We start from the raw sequence: 23,248 nt of genomic DNA, 5'->3' as shown, positions 1-23,248 counted from the left end.
TGGGCGCCCCTTCCCAGAGCTCAGGTAGAAAGATGAGTTCTGAGAGACTGCTTTGTGGGACAGAGGCCAATGGTGCCTTCCAAAATCCATCCCACCCTTTTCTTAACTAAGAGAACACTGTATATTAGAAATTTCTAGAAGGCAAAGCAATCAAGTACAAGCCTTCCTGCTCAAACCATGAGGTAACCTTAAAGGCACATGCCCCTTTAAAACACTAAGGGGTTTGTGTGCCCTGAAACATTGTATAGTATACTTATTAGGAAGGGACTGCCTGTCTCTGGTGTCTTTCGCTGAGAAAAAAGTCTCATATATCAGATTTTGTGTTTGTGCCCTTATAAAAGCTGAGAAGTCATGAGGAGCGTTATATAAAGTCCCCCATGGTTCATTCAGCTGCCCAAATAATCCTTAAAGGAAGGTGCCCAGTTGTATAGAGTTGCTTCATTTCCATGACCAGTGTCCTCAGAGTGGATTTAAACTTGGGGATCGCAATAGTTGTGGAGAATGGGAAACACCACCTTCTAGTGTATTCTGGAAGGAATGAGCTTCAAGGGTCAGCTTTGATAATTATTGGTGGAATGTATTTGTGTGTGTGTGTGTGTGTGTGTGTGTGTGTGTGTGTCTATGTGTCTGTGTGCATGTGCTTCTGTGTCTGTGTGTATGTCTCAGTGTGTGAGCCTCTGTGTGTGTACACATATGTGTCTGTGTGTATATGTGTCTGTGTGTATGTCTATGTGCATGTGCTTCTGAGTCTGTGTGTATGTATGTATCTGTGTGTGAGCCTCTATGTGTCTGTGTGTATGTCTGTGTATGTATGTGTGTGTACACATGCATGTATATGTATCTGTGTGTGCACACACATGCTTTCTTTTGTTCTTTCTTCCCGCACGTAGTCTCCTGCCAGGAAAAGAAGAAAAGCTACCCCAGCAAGAGTACAACCAATTCCCTTCCTTAATTAGAAGAAAACATTTGTAAAGGCAGAGGCACAAGAGGCACAGTTGCTTGAAGAGTGTTTGCAAATTACCTCCAAGCACAAAGATAGCATATGAAGGAAGGTGACGGGGCTGTAGAGTGGCGCAGGCTAATACAGAGGGCTTCTGCCAATTGTGGTTGGGGGCTTCCAATCCCCTCCCTCAGAGCTGGCTGTGGAATACAGAAACCAGAGCTCTACAGGGGTCAGAGGCACAGAAATCTATCATTTCCCGACCAACGCTCCAGAGAGCCTAATGGCTGTAGGAGAGCATTCAAATAAATAAGCATTTCCTGGTACTGCAGATTAGATTTCATACACCACAGCCCAGGACCAGCTTAAGTGGAGAGATATGAAGAACGGGTCTTTATTCAAAAGCAAGATTTACTTCTAATCCACTAATAAGCATGCAAATAAGTTTTTCCAGGCTTTGTGCCCAGGGGGAAGAAAACAGCTGCTCAAGACCATTTTCTGATCTGGAAGATTCCTGACATTGAATGTGGTTGCAGCTAGCCCTGGCAGGTCCTGGGCTCTCCTCTCTCTCTCTCTCTCTCTCTCTCTCTCTCTCTCTCTCTCTCTCTCTCTCTCTCTCTAACAGGTTACCAATAGATGGTGGCTGTGTCCATAGACCATCCAGCCAAGGACAACTTGGACAGAGTTAGACAATCCCAAGCCAAAAATAGCTCCTTCAGAAAGTGATTTAATTTGTGATTTCTTCTTTTACTTTGAACTTTTGGACTTTGCCATGGAACGAAAGCCATATGCATCCTGCACACTTCCATGACAATCTTTCAAGAATATTTCTCTGAGCTGGAAGCATGTGGTCTGTGAGCCGCCACCCATCACTCACTCTCTACTCTTTCTCTTCTCTCTTCCCCTGCACCCAGGAAGTAGAAGTGAGTTAGGTGATCACAAGTGCAGTGGAACAGAGTGCAGTGTGTGTGTGTGTGTGTGTGTGTGTGTGTGTGTGTATTTATACTAAATAAAGTACATGAACTCTGTCACCTTTACTGAAAAGTCAGAAATTCCTGTGACATTATTTTTGCCTAAACATACACTGTCATAAGTGCTCTGGTCACATTTAATGTCACTTCATTCAACAACGAAGTAATTCCTCCGTATATTAAATGCATTTTGGGGGCTGAGGAGATGATTCTGTTGGTAAAGTGGCTTCCAGGCAATCATGAAGAACTGAAGTAGCTCCCCAGAACCAATGTAAGTACTCAGGCATGGTGCACTTGTAATCCAGTGATGGGGAAGCTGAGGCAGGAGGATCCCCAAGGCTCAGCCTAGCCTAAGTTGCAAGTGGGTCCTTAGTCTATGCTTAATGTCCTCATAAAAAGGGAAATGTCAGGGCTGTCAGAGATGTGTCAGTGGTTAAGACTGAAAACTTTTCTTGCTGAGGACCCAAGTTCAGGTCAGGTCCCAGCACAACCACCTGTGATTCTAGCTCCAGGGTGATCTCATACATTCTTCCGGCTTTGAAATGCACTGCACCCACATACAGACACACATACTCATAATCAAATATTAAAACTAAAATTTAAATACAAGGCAATGAAAAAATATCCCAGAAAGATACGGAAGAAAAACAATGTCATGGGGCAAATATATCTACTTACAAGCCATGAAGAAAGACCTTGTTGTGTTTTAAATGGATGTTTCTACCATTGGCTCAAATGGGGACATTTGGTCCTCAGATGATTGTGCTTGAGAAGATTGTGAAACCGTTAAGGGGTGAAGACTCATGGATGAGGTGGGGTCTTGTGGATGAACCCTAAGGTTTTATAGCTCATCCTCACTTCCTATTTACTCTGCTTCTTGACTTCAGATGCAATGTGACCAGTTGCCTCCAGCTCTGGTCACCACATCTTCCCTGCCAAATGGACTGGGTCCCTTTGAACTGTAAGTCAGAACTGGGTCCCTCTAAACTGTAAGCCAGAATTGCCTTTGAACTGTAAGCTAGGACTGGGTCCCTCTAAACTGTAAGCCAGGACTGGAACCCTCTAAACTGTAAGCCAGGACTGGGACCCTCTAAACTGTAAGTCAGGACTGGGTCCCTTTGAACTGTAAGCCAGGAGGACTGAGTTCCTTTGAACCACAAGTCAGGACTGGGTCCCTTTGAACTGCAAGCCAGAAAAAAATTTCCTTCCTTAAGCCCCCTTTTCAGGTACTTTGTCACATGAAAAGTAACTAATGCAGATGTGAAAGGAAAGGCTCCCTCAGTACCACCTGAAGGGAACATCTGTCTAATCCTCCACTTCAAAAGCACAGCCTCCAAGAGCTTGAAAAATATCCTTTCCATGAAAGAAAACCACCTCATCACAATCAGAGTTCGAGGGAAGTATTTCTGAGTTGCTCATTTTTGGGGGCATGGACCCCCTTACTTCCTGTTCCTTCTTCTCAGACCAGAGAACCTGGAGGTAAACAGCAAAGAGTGAGTGAGCTCTGAAGCAAATGCTTGTGTTTCCCCTTTCTGTGTGATAAACACTAAGCACCAGCCTCTCCACCATCCTTCTTCCACAGCAGCCAAACACAAACTCCGCTGTCTTTAAGGTAAAGAACACAGCCAGAGAGGTGTTCCTGTGCTGTACATGGCCCTATAAGTCCATTCCACCTGCCATCCTTCCCACCATCTCCAAGTCATGGGGTAGCTCTTGAATGCCATTTCAGACCTCGGTACATAGTTAACGTCATTCTAAGACAGCATATCCCCCAACTAAGACATGCCAGTGGGGAACACCATGGGCTGCAGCTCAGAGGCAAGTGGTACGTTCTACTCAGAGAGCTCAGAAACTTCCTGGATGGCTAATGTCACACAAGTGCCACTTTGTCCACACTGGCCACAGAGAGCCCAGCAATCTCCAAGATGGCTAATGCCACACAAATGCCACTTCATCCACATTGACCAGAGTCTGACTTTCTGAAGTTGTCACAAAGAACTTCATAACACTCGTGAAAAAGCAAGGGTCTCTCTCTGTCTGTCTCTGTCTCTGTCTCTCATCTTGAAGATGAATGGGAGACTAAAGAACATAACCTGCTATAGGATCTCTGAACTTAAGAAGTGCATGCATGGGATTCTGGGTAAGGAAGGAGGGAGGAGGAGAGAGTGCTAAGCCTTTGGGTGCAGAAAGGGTTATTTGGTGCTCTGGGTTCTCTCCATGTAAAATACAAGTACAAGGAAATATGAATTCTCCCTGTCCATATAGCCCGCACTCCCTCCAGATAAGGATTCAGATCCTGCTTCTTCTAAACAAGCCAGAGGTTTACTCTCCTCCCCTGGGCCAGGGCAAGTTCTATGGAAGAGAAATTAAAGAGTCTGTGGATGTGCATCTACACATTATATGCCATTGTAATGTGCACCCAGGAATTGCAGGAGAGGTTCCATATGTTCAGGGAGACATCCATGAGGGTCTGTGGTCCCTAACATAGGAACTGCTCTCCATTACTATCCCAGAGATCAAGTCAAAACCACCTTGATGCATAGCACATACACTAGGAAAACACAGACAATGGCGGGTGTTGGTGACCATGCAGAGACATCAGAACCTTCCTATGCTGCTGGGAAAACCCCAAATGGTATGTCTCCAGGCAAGAAGAACACAGTGGTCAAGGGGATGCAAGTTAAGAGGTAAGGTGTCAGAACTGGAAACACTTTTTCTTCTTTCCTCAGAGATGTGGTAATCAGCAGGAAACAAGATTTCTCTTTTAAGAAGTGAGATTGGGGAACTGGAGGGATTGCCCTGTGTTTAAGATCACTGGCTCCTTGTCCAGTGGGCCTGGGTTCTGTGACTAGTATCTATATGGTGGCTCACAACCACCTGTATCTCCAGATTCACATAACCTGATGTCCTCTTCTGGCTTTTATGGGTACTGCATCCACACCATGTACATACATACAAGAGGGTAAAAACTGTGTTTGTGGTGGTCACTGGTGGAGGGGGTGTTCTGTGGGGTAAGAGAGTAGTGCGAGGCAGGGACAGAGAGGCTCAGAAAACCCACGATGCTAATTGCTGAGGGACCTTCGGGTATGAAGAATAAAGAATATAAAGCCATAGAGGCAAGAAATAGACAGGCAGACACACACACACACACACACACACACACACACACACAAAAATCCAGGCTGTCCATAGGCTTCTAACTTGCATGAACATTTGGGGATTATTCCTGGATGTCACCGCTACCCATCTTTAGTACACTGGGATAGTAGGCTAGGGCAGGTGAGAGGGTTTGGGTTTTTTGTTTGTTTGTTTTCATTTGTTTTTGAAGCTTCACAGAGAATCTCCTTAAAGCTGAAGGAGAACACTTTCTCTGAACCCCGAGTAAAGCCACGGCTGAGAGGCAGGTGTCTAGGTGTGTCAGGATCACCACCTCAAGCCTGAAAATCCATCCAAGGTGGGAAATAGAAAAAAGGATGATCCCAACGAGGAAGCTCTGAGAAGAAAATTTCAACAGTGGAAAAAGAGACGAGGGACTGAGGAGGGATTACACACAGCGTCAGAATTCAAGGAGGTTAATTTGTACAATGGTGTGGCCGAGAAAAGTCCAGATGGAAATGGCTACCTAATTCTGTCTATACTGGAAAGTGTGCTCCAACAGAAATAGTGAGTCAGAACTTGATGCCGTGTTTGTCAACTCGGGGACCAGCTCAGCTGTGTTTTGAACAACACATCAATCCGCTAGATGCACGCAGAAAGGGAGGCATCTTCTAGTTGTCAGAGTAAAGATCCTTTACTCTTCAGTCCAGCAACCCGAAGAAAAACAAGGGAATTTGTGGCTTGGTTTCCTTGACAACCTTATCTTCACTTCAAGCACCATCCCTGTCTCTAAGCAACAGGGCACTCTTCAGAATTACCAGGAGGTAAAAACCAGCACTTGCCCCTGTCCTCCAGGACAAAGCAGAATGGGGAAGACTGACCAGCACCTCACAATGCAGAGCCTAAGGCAGCCAGGAAAGGTGCGTATCCCCAAGTATTTCCCCAGACCACATGTACCCTGACTCTATCCCCTCAAGTTCCTCATGTACATGCTTTGGCTTACATCCCTGGAGGACACAGTGACTCAACTTGTCACTAATCATCTAATGCTGCCCCATTCCTAATGCAAAAGCCCTACGTGGCCTCAAGCGGTGGAGGAGGGAGGGCATGGGGGGGGGGAGAAGTGGAGGCCAACCCTAGAGAGCAGGGTATGGAAGGAAAGGCAAGATGTCACTGTCACCATGACTTAGCAGATAGCTAAGCCTGGAGAAAAGGGTTTGATTAAAAGGAGAGAGAAGACACCTATATTGCGGGGTTGACATTTAAGATTTTGTCTGCCTCAGAAAACAGGATTCTGAGTGTTTGTATTTTTACTGCTGTGCCCCATCGGATATCTAAGAATATAAAGAAGAGGTACAAATGAGCAAACTGTTGAGAGGTGACAGCTATGAGTCACGGAGACCAGAGGAGCAAGCTGGTGAGCTGCGCTCCGTGGTTGAAGGAGCTGGGAAATGGAAGAAGCCGACACGGGATATTTTCAAGCGTTGCATCTCATAACCCAGAAAACTACCATCCGTCTCCATCCTTTATGTTTCAAGCCATCTCACGCCATGACCACAGCTGCCCTCACAGCATCCGCAAAGTAGGGGCCAGGCTGAAGCCTGGAATGAGGCCCCTTTATTCACAGCTTAGGCCATCTGCACTTGAGGCTATCCTCGCACACACTCACACAAGGTTATTTCTCAATAAGACACATATTACAGAGTCTGAGTCCAAACTCTCTCCTATCATTGGTATTGAAGGATTCTGACAGTCTAGTTTGTTATCATTCAAATAAAATCCCCAAATCTCAGGGAATACAGGGAATTACAGTTTTCAGTCGTCCTTCAACTGTACGGCTCTGTTCAGGACCCCTCCCTATGATTGTAAATGGAGATTATTAGCTTGACATGATCTAGACCAGGAGACAGGCTTCCAAACATACCAGTGAGGGCTCCTTAGGCTGCCTTGGCTTTTAAGCATGCCTGTGATGGAAGGCAGCACCACTCCCTGCACTGGGGCTCTGAACTGACTGAAGAGTACCGAAGAGTATTCATCACTTTGTGCTTCTTGACCATGGATGCAATGTAACCGGCTGTCCCACACCCCTGCGGCTGTACCTTCATCACCATGATGGGCTATAACCTCAAATTCTTCCTTCTTGAAGTCGGTCTCATCAGAGTATTCTGTCACAAGTAACTAAAATGCATCACCTTGTTCCCAAATTCCTGAGTAGAGTAACTTAGAGTCACCTCTCTGATTCATTTACAACACTTACATGTGTTGCTGAAGCAAAGAAGGGGCAGCAAGGCTTGGGGCAAGGGGTGGTAGCCTGAGCCATTGCAACGGGCTGCAAAGATCCTACCACCCAGAGGCATTTATGGAACTGTGAACATTAATAGTTATCAAAGGAGAGGGTGGGAGTGACAGTATTGATTGTCAGCTTGACAGGTTCTAGAACTATCCAGAAGATAAATCTCTGTGAGTTTCTGGATTGGGCTAACTGATGATGGAAGACCCACCCTAAAGTCAAGTGTCATTATTCCACAGGCTGGGATCCCAGATCAGGAGAGAACTGATACTCAGTGTTCTATGCTTTCTGGACACAGATGTGATGTGACTATTTCAACTTCTTGCAGACATCCGCCATGATGGATTGCAACTGCAAACTGCAAGCCAATGTAAATCTTACTCCCCTGAGTTGCTTTTGTCTTGATATTTCATCCCAGCAGTGAGAAAGTATCTAAGACAGTGAAGGGGGGAGCCAGGTTACAGGGCCCTAGTCATTTGCAGACAACCAGACATAAACAGCATTAGCACAGGACTTGGGACAAAAGGAATCAGACATGTAGTCCCGAAGGCTCCCAGCTCCCAGCATCAACAGACTGGGAGAAGGCTAAATGAGTTATAGCACTCACAAATGGGCAGGTCACATCTAACACACACAGGCCATATGGTTGTCTATTTGCTCAAGAATAGAGCCAGCATAAGGCAGCTGGTTCAAAGTGTCATGGCGATCGAGGTGTTTCTGGGAGCTTAGATTCATCATGACTCTCCCAGTGGGGTTTGGGAGGCTCTACTCAAGACTCATCTAGAAGATTCTCTATACCCTGGGTCTGTCTATGGAGGGAGGTTTGTCTTCTCTCCCAAGCTGCAATACTGAGCTCATGTCTCAGACCTAGTGGCCATGTCTACCAGAGAAGGGAGGAGCACAAAGCAATGGATGCCATTCAAGCCAGGTTAAGACACATCTGTGCTAACAGGAGGACTCACTCCATGGGTGGTCACAGCCCTGCAGAGGAAACAGGCAACAGAGCAGGGAACAGACCTAGAAGCATCAGGTCCATTTGTCACTTTTACTCCATTGTTTTTCATCTGAGACAGGAAGAGAAAATGGAATTTCCATTTGAGGATCCGCCCTCGGTTAATTGTTATTTGTAGAACACAAGTAACACTCTCATTGTTCTCAAGCCCACACCATAAAAGCCATCCAGGGAATGCAGGCAAACAGAAGAAACAAGGACTTATTAAATGCATAATTAATGTGCATTAAGATTAGCATACATGAATAGGAATCAGCGGGGATGGGGGACGCTACAGAGCATGAACCCTGAACGTTATCAATTGATTAAACGTGTTATCTGCTGTGGCTTGGGAACAAATTAGCAAGCCTCCTAGTGGGGACAGGGAAGAAGACTGGAAGCAGGGTTGATGGTTGCTTGGGAAGCCTAAAGCCAGCCAAGGTGCTGAGTGTTTTCATGAGCCAATTTTCTAGAAAAGCCACAGTTCCATTTAGGGTAAAGCGAACCATGTTCTTGCCAAGGTCATCTCTGAACTAGGATGGACCACCCACGGGGGACTCTGAAATGGCTGCTCACTGACACTATTATAGCTTTGTATCAAAGTGACAGGAGCAGCCTGGAGGGTTGGTCTTCTGTGTGGCTTCTCCAGGGACCATCAGGTCTGATATGCATCTCATGACCCCACCCACCACCAGAGCCTCATCCAGGAAGAACTACCAGCAGTAGAATACTGGAGATGAATCTGGCAGAAAAGAACACCCTGACCAGACTCCCTCACACCCTGGAGGCAGGTCGGTGCAGTAGAATGAAAGGGAGCCACCTGGGACCCAGACATGGTCCTTGATCTTCCCTCTTGTGTAGAGTGCTCTTTGAGTCCCTTTTAAACAAGTTGTGATGGTTGATCTTGTCAACTTGATGGGATTTAAGAGTCACTGTGAAAACAAACCTCTGGGCATATCTGTGAAGTATGTCAAAAAAAAATTTAAGGGTGTACAGAAGACCTACTCTGAATATCAACAGCACTATTTCATGGGCTGCCGTCTTAAACTGAATAAAAAGGAGAAAGACAAATAGGCATCAATGTTCACCGCCCTCTGCTTCCTGACTGTGGATGGCATGTGACTTCACTCACCGCCATGCCTTCCTCACCATGATGGGCTTCCTTTACGTTCTCAGCCCAAATCAACCTTCTTCCTTTAATTTGCTTCTTACAAGCAAGGAGAAAAATGACTAGCCTCCCCTCTACGCGGACAGGCGTGCTCCCACACAGCTAACACCGCCAATGACAAGGGATGGATGACTCTTTCCTGTTCCCATTTGCTCTGTTTGCTCTGTTTTGTTTCTCCACAGTGGGGATGGAACCAAGGCTTCGTGCAAACAAGAGCTCTACCACCAAGTTGTATCTTAATCCCTAACAGCGGTATTTCCAGCAGTCAAAGTGACCTTTTAACTGCCTCATCTTCAAAGACAACAGAAACAACAACAACAACAACAACATATTCTTGCTCTCAAGGTTTTTGCCTTGACTGTGTTGACTTCCTGTGATGATCCATCCACTCTGTACAATGTTGATTTAACAATGTTATTTCTTTTAAGACTAGGTCTCTCATTATGTAGCACTGGATGTCCTGGAACCAGCTATGTAGACCAGGCTGGCACTGAACTTCCAGAGACCCACCTACTGCCACCTCTCGTGAGCTCGGATGAAGGACTTGTGCCACCACCACCATTTTCTGCAGTGTTGAAATGGATGGGTGCGTGAGCTTGGTTTCTTCTGAGAGACTGAAAGTCTCTCATTGCATAAACCCTGTTTCATTCCCTATATCCCCCTTTTAGGCAGTGGGAGCAGAGTCCCTCAGCATGGCAGCTGCTAGCCACAGTTCCCTGTTCAGTACTGGAAACGCTGAGAAAACAGATCATCTTGTTTAAATTTAATTAGAATATCATGTAAAGACTGAAGATGTGTGTGTGACATTGATCTATTACATACAACTTTGTGTGTGTGCATGTGTGTGCGTGTGTGCACACACACTCGCACGTGACAGACAGAAGTGTATATACCATAGTGCATGTGTGGAGGTCAGGGAACAGCCTTTAGGAGATGGTTCTCTTCTTCCATTCTGTTTCAGGAAGGGTCACCCTGATGCATGCTTCTAGCTTCCCAGACCACAAGCTTCCAGTCAGTTCTCTTTGTCTGCCTCCCATCTCTCTGCATGACTGCTGCGATTATAGCCATTGGCTATAACATTTGGATTCTTACATCGGTGTCAGGGATCTGAATTCGGGTCATCAGCTGTCTGTGGGGCAGCTGGTTTTTACACACTCCTTGACCCACAACCCTGTTTCAGAATGACTGAATTTTATTTTAACCATTAAAATTCAGCATCCACACTGAAATATGCCGTGGACAGAAAACACACACTTCAAGACATCTATGGACTTCCAAGTTTTAAATACAGGGTCCACGTTGAAATGGTAATAGTGCGGCTACATTAGAGGACGTATATTTTGTAAATTAATTCCATTTGCTTTTTGCTTCTTTTATTTTTAGAATGTATACCCTAGGAAGTATTTTACAATAAATGATATATATGCATATATACAATATGCATATTCACATCTTTCCTATATATGGCTATCAAAGAGTTTAACAATTTACATTGTACTCCTCTGTATTTCTTTTTTTTTTAAATTATTCATTGTATTACATTGCATGAGTGTTTTGTTCATATATGTATGTGCATCATATGAGTATTGGGTACCCTTGGAGGTCTGAAGACGGTGTCAGATCCCATTGAACTGGAGTTATGAATGGTTGTGAGCTGCCATGCATGTGCTGGGGAGGAGGGGAGTGGATTGAACCCAGGTCCTCTGCAAGAACAAGTGCTCTTAATCGTAGAGCCATCTTTCCAGCCTCCTGTACTGTATCCTGAGATACAGGTGTTGCTAGCTTCACTCTGCAAGTATTTACAGAGCACTACAAGGATTAATCCCTCTCCTCTCATTAATTACCAGAATAAGCATCTTCAGGTCATGCATCTGCATTAGAAGTGTAATCAGTAGTTAGGAAACTAAATGGCAATGTGGGAATCAAATTTTGGCAACTAATGAAAAAATCCTGCTCCTTTGAAATGGATTAAAGTGTGATATGATGATTGGTTGCAAAATGGAAGAATAATTCAGATCCTAAGAACATATGTCACTGTTATCAAGGAAACATAGGCCTTAGCCTCCCTGGCAGCCAACGACTAGAAGATATGCACAATAAAGAAATTGTTTTCACAGGAGAGGCAAAGGGTTTCCAGAAAATATGTTCAATAAATGTCTTACGTAGTAGCAGTGGGCGATAAGCTGGGCAGTGTTCCCAGCAAAGACCTGAGAGTAAATGTCACTGTGTTTTCCATAAGAGAGGACCCCCCATCCTCAAAATCTGAGTTAAAGGGCTAGATTTTCAGGTGGGCATAAGATGACATTGGACCCATTATGCAGTTTTGGCCAGGAGAGCGGGCAGATGTCTATTTGAAAGTAGGAGAGGAGGGGGAAGAACAGGAAGAGGAGGAACGGGAAGAGGAGGTGCAAGAAGAGGAGGAAGAGCAAGAAGAGCAGGAAGAAAAGAAGGAGGAGGAGGAGCAGGAGAAGAATCAGTAGGAGGAGCAGGAGGAGGAGGAGGAGGAATTGCAGGAGTAAGAGCAGCAAAAGCAGGAGGAGGAGGTGGTGGATCAGGAAGAGAAGAGAGGGTTGTAGGGGTAGAGCTTTCTCAGTCTTGGAGCTGCCTTAGCCCAGCATTGGACATCATGACCCAGCATGTACCAATTTTCCTGGACAAGCTATTGGAACCCATGTCTGTCCTTCATTCAAGGATAAAACAGAATTGGGCCGGGGGTTCAGCACAACTGGTAGAGTGCTTGCCATACAAGCAGAAGACCCCGGGATCAACCTCCAGTGTCACATAAACTAAGTGTGGTAGCACACAGTTGCAACTCCAACACTTAAGAAATAGAGGCAGGGGAGGCGCAGGGTTAAAGGTTGAACTTGGCTACAGGATGAGTTTTATGTGTCTATGTATGTATGTGCTCCTGTGTGTATATATGTACATATTTGTACAAGTATACATGTACATGTGCACATATATGTACAGAAACCAGAAGTCCATGCTCAAACACTATTCCTCCTATTCTTTGAGACAGCGTCACTTACTGAACCTGAAGCTCCTGGGTTCAGCTCAGCTGGCTAGCCACCAAGCTCCAGGGATCCTCTTGCTTAACCTGGGCATAGTGGCTCATGCCTACAATATTAGTACCTGAGACACTGAGGCAGGAGAATTGCCTGGGTTACAGAGTGGTTGCCAGGCTATCTCAGGCTATACAGTGAGACCTTGTCTCAAAAAAAAAAAGTTTCAATAAGTAAGCAAATAAGTAACCCAACAAAGAAGGCTCTATTTAAGCTGTATTCTGGTCATGGTAGCAAGACAGCATGAAGTTACCAGAAACTTGGCAAATCAATACAGAAACTGCCTTCCAACTATCTTGCTTTGACTTTTCTCTTCACCTTACTTAAGATGTAGGAGAATGACATAACAGAGTCAATGTAGACACTAGTCTTCATTTTAACCCAAATCCAAGTGCGGCCTTAGACTGTGGCTTTGGCCAGTGTGGTGGTTTGAATATGCTTGGCCCATGAGAAGTAGCACTGTTAGGAGGTGTGGCCTTGTTGGAGGAAGTACGTCACTATGTAGGTGGGTTTTAAGGTCTCCTACTGCACAAGCTCCGCCCAGTGAGGAAGACAGTCTCCTCCTGACTGCCTTTGGATCAATATGTAGAACTCTTGACTCCTTCAGCAGCAAGTCTGTCTGGATGCTGCCATGTTTCCCACCATGATGACAATGAACTGAACCTCTGAAACTGTAAGCCAGCCCCAATTAAATGTTGTGCTTTGTAAGAGTTGCCTTGGTCATGGTGTCTCTTCACCACAATGAAACCCTAACTAAGACAGCCAGGAAGCAGGGCTCCGAGGTTCTGTGAGTCCACCGCCCTTGGCAGAGGTGGTGGGATCACACAGGGACCCTGGAGCTGCAATTTCCCGCTCTAGAAGTTCACGCCGGGACTTGTGCTCACAGCCAACAGTGCAGTTTGAAAGTGTGCTCTCAGCTTCTGCTATCGCGCACACCCAGAAACACGATCTGTTTGAGCAAAATGTCATCCCATACAGGAGCCCATGCTAATTATAATGTCATCTTCCCCACTGAGGTGCAGACAATTAAAGGAGAATATTACAGTGTTTTCAAACTCCTGGAGTAAATGAGTGTAATCTTGAAGTCACCTGCTGGAGATGAGCATTAAAAGAGCTCCGAGCTGTCCCCCTTGAAGGTGACCTGACTAGAACTGGAAGATCCTTAAGGATTAAACTAAGGTGCCCCAGAGGAGGAGGGAGAGGAGGAAGATGGAGGAGGGGAGAGAAAGAGGAAGGAGGAGGAGGACAGCAAAGGAACTCATGTTCACCAAGCTCTGCTGTGCTCTACCTTGTCGGGTTACACAGCAGGTGGCTTGCCTGTTGTAATAGCTGTTAACTCACTTCATTGGGAACTGCAAGGTGAGATACTATCAGCAATTTACATCTGCCAACACTGAGATGCTCAGGCCCTTACCCAGAGTCACGCTGCTAATAAGACAGCTGGTGGCTTCAGGAGCTAAGTCCAGGCCTTACCGATTCTAGAGTCTATGCCTGTCTAACCCTGATGGGTCCTGAACCACCCTCACCTGCTGGTGATGGATGTGGAGGGCATACTTCTGGAGCACTCCTTCTGCAACCTTCTGTGGAGCTCCCTTAAAAACAGCCCTGGCTATGGAAGAGGTCTCCCATCCAGGTTGCCCAGCCTAAGCCTGCTGCTGAGCAGGGCCCAGGAAATCTGGAGCGAGGAGTCTGCCAACATACCCGGCTGGTGTCACAGACGTTGACATTTCATGTCGTTAAAAAAAAAAAATTAAAATAAAAAAGCAAAACGTGTTCCCTGAACTTTTTGGAAATAGCTGAGGTGCTTCGCCACTTATCAGTAGAAGAGAGGCCAAGAGCTCATCCAGGCAGGAGGAAAACAAGCTGAGCAACAGCCAGCTCCACCTAAATGGTCACTGTGTGGCCCTAGGCTCTGTCTCTGAGCTTCTGCATCTCTGTGTCATCCAAGAGGACAAGCATCTAAACGTATGTGATCACGGGATACTCCCAGGACCTGAGTAAATACCTTTTATTATTGTGGTAGTTTGAATAGGTGTGGCCCCCCGTAGATTCATGTATTTGAATGCTTGGCCCACAGAAAGTGTGTGGCCTTGTTGGAGGAGGTGTGTCACTGTGGGGGCGGGCTTTGAGGTCTCCTAGTGCTCAGGCTCCGCCCAGTGTGGAATCAGTCTTCTGCTGCCTTTGGATCAAGATGTAGAACTCTGAGCTCCTCCAGCACCAAGTCTGCCTACAACCTGCTCTGCACCGAGATGATAACGGACTGAATCTCTGAGACTGTAAGCCAGCCCCAGTTAAATGTTTTCTTTTATAAGAGTTGCCTTGGTCATGGTGTCTCTTCACAGCAATGGAAACCTGAACTAAGACAACTGTCATTGACAACTCAGGGTTATGTGTGGCAATGACCTGCTGCTGGCTGGGCCTGTATCACCGATTGCTGAGAATGACACCCAATGTCCAGAAGCAGAATGTGACTTAGCAGTGATTATATCGTTGTTTTCCAGGGAAAATCTGTATCTAATAATAGAGTGTTCTGCCCAGGCTTTGTCCCAGGAAAATGAGACACCATGTTTTTCTCTAACTACTGGTCTCTTGCCAGTGGCACCCCCAGCCCTGTTCTGAGTGCTGGCCCTCCAAAGCCACCCTTGCTGTGCATGAAGGCCACACAGGGGCAATGGAATGTCTGAAGCACACAGAAGCCAGTGTCTTATGCCATGATCAGTAGAACCCTGACTTTTAGTGGTCCAATAAAAATCTAAATCCAAAAGTGATCAATACTCTTTAAAGAGTGGAACTCATACACACCTTGAGTGGTGGTGCTGTGGTCAGTTCTCAGTTACAATACACTAAGGACATAAAATGCTGGTGTCAAAGAACAGAGTGGGAAGAGTTTAAATAAAGACACAGGGAGATGGAGGGGACAAGGACTCCAACAAGAAGACCATTGGAGTCAACTAACCTCTACCCTTGGGGGCTCCCAGAGACTGAACCACCAACCAAAGAGCATGCATGGGCTGGACCTAGGTGTCCTGCACATATGTAGCAGATGTGCAGCTTGGTCTTCATGCGGGTCCCCCAACAACTGGAGCAGGGGCTGTCTGTAACTCTGTTGCCTGCTGCCTGCTGCCTGCTGCCTGCTGCCTGCTGCCTGCTGCCTGCTGCCTGCTGCCTGCTGCCTGCTGCCTGCCTGCCCACCCGACCGCCCGCCTGCCTGCCTGCCTCCTGCCCGCCTGCCTGCCTATGAATCCTGTTCCTCTTAACTGTCTAAGGGCCTTGTCTGGCCTCAGTGGGAGAGGATGTGCCTAGTGGTGCAATGACTTGAGGGGCCAGGGTGAGTTGGTACCCAGAGGGGGCCTCTCTCTTCTCAGAGGTGAATGGGAGAGATAGCTGGAGGGGGCCATGTGATGGGGGGACTGGGAGGAGAGGTGGCTGCAATCAGGATGTAAAGTGAGTAAATAAATTAATTAATGGAAAAAAATCACCCCCCCCCCCCAAATAAAAAGTAAAACAAGAATTCACGGACTTCAAAGAATGAAAAGGTTTCTCTGGGATCTGGCAGGTCAGCACCAAGGTATGAAAGCAACAGAGCCTGCCCACCATATGCCTCCTCAACACCGAATAAGGCAGAAGGAAGCCAAACGCCCAGGAGCTCATGAATACAAGCCCAGCGACACTCATTCACATGGATGCCACTTCTCTTGTTCCTATGACAAAGCCACTTCGGAGTCTATTTCGGCTTGTGGGTTTGAGAGGATACAGTCCTCCAGGGCAGGGAAGCCATGGAGGCGGGTGTGGGAGACAGCTGAACTCACTGCATCCACAACTAGGAAGCAGGGAGAGAGGAATGCTGGGGCTCAGCCCTTTCTCTTTTGGACTCAGTGCCCAGCCCTCGGGCTGGTGCCCATGTCCAGGTAGGTGTTCCCCACTTGGTAGAACCTCCCTGTAATCCAGAGGTGGGTTTCCAGATACAGTGCCATGGGTGGTGATCAACTATCGCATCCCAGAATGAGGAATGGACGAGGCTTAAAGGAGAAGCAGAACCAATGTAAATGTTGTACACGAAAATAACAAACAACACAAGCGAAAGGAACTAGCTGGAGCTGGCCGCATGCGCAGTGCAGGCCGCATGCGCAGTGCAGACCACCGTCTGTGGGAGATGGAGGTGGAAGAGGGCGCAGAGTTGGGAACCGGAAAATGATTGCTGCCAGGTATGTGGTTTCTCTACAGAATGGGGAGGATGTGGGAACTAAACTGTGATGATATTTACACACCCTTTGACTCCTGTGTACCTCGAAAGGCTGGCCTGAGATGGTGTGTTGATTTAAATAGGGAAGCAGAGGATAGGTCCACGGGATGGAGATGGGAACTGCTGTGGTGGAAACCTGAAATGGACTCATGTTTTGGATGTTTGGTCCCTGCTGGTAGCCCTTTTGGGTAGGTTCGGCTTAGCTAGAAGTAGGGCATGAGTTTGTGTGTTGGGGGCGGGGGGAAGGCAGGTCCCTGTACCTCATCTCTGGGTCCTGTCACCTCTGTCAAAGACCAAGGTGTCTGCCGTGCCTTCTGCCATTGTGATGGGCTAAATCCATAGTGAGCCACAACAAAATGTTCTTCCCTCTGAACCCCAAATCCTCACTTAAGTGGAGTCTGTGAGATACTGAAGTAGCAGTGGCATACACCTGATGACTACAGCAACATCCCCACGGTACCCTTACTGTGTGCACACATGCACACACTCACAGGTGCGTGTGCACATACACACACTTGGGGGGGGGAGCGAGCAAGGTGGCGGGTATAGAGAAAGTCAGACAGAAGCAGCCTAGGAATGGGAAATGAAGAAGACAGAGCTGGAGCTGAAGGGAAGCCCCAGAGGAAGAAGAAAACCCTGGAAGACTCAAGCTAATTGTCTCTGGCCAGCATCACACTGATTGCTTTGGTTTCTGTGGCTTAGCCAATGAGAACTACAAAATCACCTGAGTTCTAATGCTTGAGCCTATTAAAATTGCCCTCCAGGCCAGAGAGAATGATCAGATTCGCATTGTCCTGAGTTACGTGGGGAGGCTCTCAATGCAGTCATCAAAGGTTCAAAGGAGACTGTGGCAGGGGGAGATCAAACACACACAGCGACAGGGATGTAGAGTGACAGCCATGCAGAAACCTGAAGAAGCCCGAAGGAACAGGAAATGGATGTCCCCAGCCCCTCACCCTGGAGTCTCCTGCAAATCAGAGCCCTGTCAACAACTTAAGAACTGATTTAAGACCTTTGACTTCTGAAACTGTAGGAGAATAAGTCTGATCTTTTAGGGTTTTTTTTTTTTTTTTTTAAGCCATTATGTTAGTAAAAGGTGTTAAAGCAGCTGTGGTTAACTAATACAGCCCTTCATCTTGTTTCCAAAACAAATGTTGGTGTTAGGGGACAGCTTTGAGGAGGCCGTAGGTCATCAGGATGGAGCCCTTGGGAATGAGATTAGTTACACACACACACACACACACACACACACACACACACACACGTCCCCAGAGAGTTCTTATCCTTGTTCCACAATACAAGAACACCAGGCTAGCCCAAATAAGATCCTCTATCATAAACATCTAATTTCCACCACATGAGGGCATGAGGACACCAGGCTAGCCCTGTTGTGTAACTTCTTTCTCTACTTTGGTGGGTATGTTGAAAGTCAGGGATCCTGAAGTAGTTAATTCACCTGGGGACATCCCCTTCCCCAAACCCACTTTTATCTCATCACAAGTAAGGTTAGTTTTTTTCACAGGGAAGTTTGGATCTAAATCTGCTAAAACCATGAAGAAAATAAAAATTAGTTAGAGCCCCCAGGAACAGCCAGCTGGCATTAATATTTTGTTTTCTAAATTTGTTCTTGAGTTCCCTGAAACTAAAATCACTTCTGACTCAAACCCCGAGCATTTCTTTGAAGCCATTATTAGAAACTAGCAATGATGACAAGCCAAATAATTAAAATCAACTGCTGTGCTGTCCTGGAGACACAAACAGCAGCCCCCGGGTCTTTAGATCACAGCAACAACTGTCAAATGAACTCAGCTCTTGACTGTAAGGAGAGGAGAGAGAGAAAATTAGTTGTGTAGGCTCTGCTATGGGTCTCTATAATCAGCTCACCGGTGAAGGCAGAGGGGCTGCCATTCATCTCCAGAATCTATATGACGAGTTGAGTGTGACAGCATGCCCTGCAGTGCCCAAGCTGGGCATGTGGACATGAGTGGATCCCTGTGGTTTCTAGGCCATCCAGTCTAGCCTCATCACTGAGTCTCAAAGCCTGATGAGAGAGCCTGCCTCAAAGAGTAAAGTGAAGCGTGATGGAGGAAGACACGGATACCAGCCTCCTTTTCATGCCAATGTGTGCAACACCCTCCCCCACATAAACACAGACACACTCACACACACACTCATGGACATACCAAAAATATCTGCCCTTAGCTCACCTGGTAGCCAGCACAGAAAGACAACTGATTGATCGTTCAGCTCTTGACTAGCCTCTGCTCTCCCAGAATGGAGGTGGGGAGTGAATGGACCTGTCCTTCCTGGTGCTGGAGTATAAAGTAGCCATGGACTGGGTTGGAGCTCCAGTCCATGCCGTGATATTGGGCCGATAAAAGAACATGGTGGTGACCTTTTGGAAAGATGCCCCCCATTTAACAGGAGAGCACACAGATTTAAGCAACGGAGGGTATGATGGCACATGCCACATCAGAGGAAGACACCATACACCCCTGTTGTTATGACGCTCTGCCTTGCCTCCAGCCCAAAGCATTGGAACCAGACGACTGAGCTCATGAGCCAAGGTAACCATTTTCCCCTTTAACTTGGTTTCTTTCAGGTATTTTGTCACGGTGGTGATGGTAGCTAACAAAGGTAACCATAACCTAAGTAGAGTCCTGGCAGATGGTGAAGCTCAGAGCTCAGGGATTCATCTGTCTGCACATGTAGGTTTTACACATTAACTCAAGTGTCTTGAGTAAGTACCAATGCCCTCAGGTGTGTGGTCACACTGCAGAACACTCCAGAGCCAAGCTACCCATTAATAAGCCTTCTTTCTTCTTTCTACATTACACCACATTTTAAAAAAAAAAACAAAAAACAAAAAAAAACAAAGTGTCATCCTCAGGATGTACAAAACCGAAGCAGTAAAGACAAAAACTTCAAAAAAAAAAAAAATCAATTATCCATTAAGTCATTGTGGAAAGTCTATCTGAAAACCCAGAAAATTGGAGAATGTCAAAAATGCGCCTAAATTTTTAATAAACCATAAAGGATGGTGTTAAAAGAAGAGACCTTTTCAAAGGAGGCTGGCACTGGACAGCCTCTCAAAATGACTCTTGTCAGAGAGCATCCCACAGCTGACAGGAACCGTGGGTGAGTTATCCTCTTCAGACGACAACAGAAACCAGAGATATGAGAAATGAATCTTGCCGGGAAACTTCAGAGTTATGTAATTTTGTTTTCCAGACAGGGTTTTGTATAACTCAGGCTGGCCTCAAACTTGCTGTGTAGCTAAGGATAATCTTGACCTTCTGATGCTTCCTGCCTCTACCTTCCAGCGTGCTGAGAGTACAGGTGCCACAATGCCCTGTTTATGCAGTTCTGGGCATCAGCCGGAGGGCTTCATGCATATTAAGCTATACCCCACGCCTGGAGCAGCACCTCAGCCTCTGGAATGTTATACTCAGTACTTAGGCCTTTGGTGATGTCCTACAGTGGTAAGGATTTAGAGAGCAGTCAGGTGCTGAGTTACTCCTCTGCTGTAAAATGCCTCCACACAGCAGATAATGAGAGAAGGGCTCATTTGGGCTCGTGGTTTAAGAATACATCTACAGGATGTGCAGAGAACTCAAATGGCAGGAGCTTGAAGTCTCTGGTCACATAGACACCCCCCCCCCCGTCCCCCCACAGGGAAGAAGAGAGGGTTGGAGGAGTCTATTTAGCTACTTATCCTAATCCAGGAGCCACCCAGAAAATGCTGCCCTGGCTTTAGGATGAGTCTCCCCACCTCCACGAATCTAATTAACATAATCCCCTTCAAGTGTTCAAATCCCTCACAGGTTTGTCTTCTCAGTGATTCCCTCTGCTTTCAAGTTGAGGATTAATACTATCACAGTTTCCCCCTGTAGTCAGACTTGAACCTGTGTACCCAACCCTCTACTCAGGATCTCCCCTGACTGACAGGAGCGAAGCCTCACGATCTGCAGTTCAGTTCCCGTCCTCTGAGCTCAGCTCCCGTTCTCTTCCTGGAAGATCTTATCACAACCCAACGTGTGTAACTGGTCACCTCAGAACCTTGGGGTTCCCACTGGTCCATCTCCTCCATATGTCCTAGCCAGTCTATCTGCCCCAGCCTTAGCAGCCAGGAAGACAGTGTGGTTGTGCTCTGTGCAGGTGAGGCTCCACTGGAGGCAGCCTTTTTCTCAGTGCATTGTTGGAAAGCCTGCTTCATAGACATTTTCAAGTTCCTTGAGGAAACAGACACTACTATGACATACCATAAGCCAGTATCCTCACTGGACCTGACCCTGAGCCCACTAGATGTATCTTCATTCTTATTGGTTAACCAAAGGTCTTGAATGAGCGACTATACCATGGCTGACAGGAAGACACAGGTAACCCTGCTTCTGCAATGATTGGTGTTTTACAGGCTGGAGGCAATTCAGGAGTCCCCAGACTTCCAATAGGCAATTTAAGATCCTATGGATATCATGACAGGGGCCCCCAACAGTGCAAACCCAGTTAGGTCTGTTTGCACAGTGTGCTGGGGTTTTGTATATAAGACTCCACTTAGAAATAGACTAAATTGGGAACTTTAGGAAAATTAACCAAGAATGTCTTCATCTGACCCAAAAAGGGCTGAAGGGCCAAGAGGAAAATGGCAAAGAGATGGGCAATGAGGAAAATTCTAAGAAAAGCAGCCTATGTATGATTACATGATCGAAACTGCTGTAACTGTGATGGAAATTGCCAGAGAAACACGTTTCTCTCCTCCCAGAAAAAAAAAAAAAAAAAAAAAAAAAAAAAAAAAAAAAAAAAAAAAAAAAAGCCTGGCTTAAAAGTGATCTGGTGCAGTCTTTTTGGTGGATTCCATATGTACTAGACTATAATAACAAAGACATGGTTACACATGGTGGCTTCTTTGCACAAATAAGAGTTATCAGGTTCCCCAGAGGAATAACCTCAATCCGCCTATGTTCTCCGCCTCGGCAAAACTAAAGCTGGGAGACAGCAGAATAACAGCCTTAAGAGAGCCTCGGCCAGCTGCACCAATCCTGTCACAGACACCAGATGGGATCAACGGATTTGTAAAACAAATCGCCTAGGACAGCCCCCAGGGAAGGGACTGCGCAGGCTCTAGCATAGCTCCCTGCTCCCCCTCCCCCGAAGGTTGAGCTCATGTTCAACTTTCAGCAAAAGATGGATGGGAATGATTAACAACCCAAGACTGACAAAGTCATGGTTGAAAGACCTAAGGAGCCTGGCCTATACAATGGCCCCCATCTGTCAAATGCTCAGAAGGCCCGAGCGTGGTACCGAAGCCAGCGGCTGTGTGCATGCTTCATAGAAGTCTCAAAAGAAACCGTTGGCATATTAGTCCTATGTCAGCCACAAGAAAACCAAACAGTATTTAGAGATAACCTCATCAGTGGGTGGCCGAGCTAGAATCCCACACTGTCCCCAGCAGCTTGGGATCCTTCATTTATTTTTGTAGTAGCCTTAGTGTTTGTTTTTTTATGTATACCTGTGTCTTCCTGATGCTCTAAAAGAAATGGTATTTCTTTTATTTAATAGTGTTTGTTTAAAAGATAGTATCTTTTAATTAAAGCACCAGTAAGTCTCCTGCCACTATGTTACATCTGAAGAGAAGTTACTCTGTAATAGGAAGAGGTCCCTACAAAGAAAGCATGAAACGTGTGTTAATCAAGGCAGAATTCCATACTGTTCTCTTGATATATGCACGGTGTAGTTCATGTTTGTGGGTGTACACATTTGTGTGTGGGCCCGCATGTGTTCAAGTCTGTGCAAAAGCTAGAGATCACCCTTAGGTGTCATTTCTCAGCTCTGCCCATTTAATTTTTGGTAACCGCATCATCTCTTGCTGTCCTGTGACTCACCAAACCAGGATTTCTCAACCCGTGGCTCATTACCCCCTTGGGGGTGGAATGACCTGTTCACAGGAGTCACCTAAGACCATTGGAAAACACAGATGTTTACATTATGGTTCAATCCAGTAGTAAAATTAGTTACGACATAGCAAAGAGAATAGTTTTATGGTTGGGGGGTCGTCACAACATGAGGCACTGTATTAAAGGGTCACAGCATTAGAAGGTTGAGAACCACTCCACCAAATAAGGTAATTTAATGACTCTGAGGGTCCTCCTGTCCCTGCCTCCCCAGTGCTGAAATGACAGTCATATGCCATCATGTCTAGCTCTCTCACTTCTGTGGGTTCTGTGGGTGAAACTCATGTGCCCAGCAAACCCTTCCCCCACTGAGCTATCTCCCAAGCCCCTGAATTCAACATATTCTAAAAAATCATCAGTCAGAACCGGAGACATCCAGCACTTACAGGAGGCTCCCTCTATCCTAGCAATCAACAGAGGTTATGAAACTATGTTCCACACGATCTGGTACCAAATATGTAAAGGGACCCCTGGGTCAAAACAGCAGAGGCCAAGTAAAGTAACTGGAATGGGACACTGAGACTTGCAAAGATCAT

At 46.3% G+C, this 23,248-nt stretch overlaps 1 protein-coding gene across 5 annotated transcripts in view; it reads right to left on the bottom strand.

Moving 5' to 3' along the window:
• Positions 1-23,248, bottom strand: part of Slc39a11 (solute carrier family 39 member 11) — a 416,239-nt gene that overhangs the window by 107,017 nt on the left and 285,974 nt on the right. The window lies entirely within an intron of this gene.

This window comes from Arvicanthis niloticus, chromosome 6, assembly GCF_011762505.2.
Source record: "Arvicanthis niloticus isolate mArvNil1 chromosome 6, mArvNil1.pat.X, whole genome shotgun sequence".
NCBI lineage: Eukaryota > Metazoa > Chordata > Mammalia > Rodentia > Muridae > Arvicanthis > Arvicanthis niloticus.
Note: the sequence above shows the minus strand (reverse complement) of the source record. Positions and strands in the feature narration are given on the sequence as shown.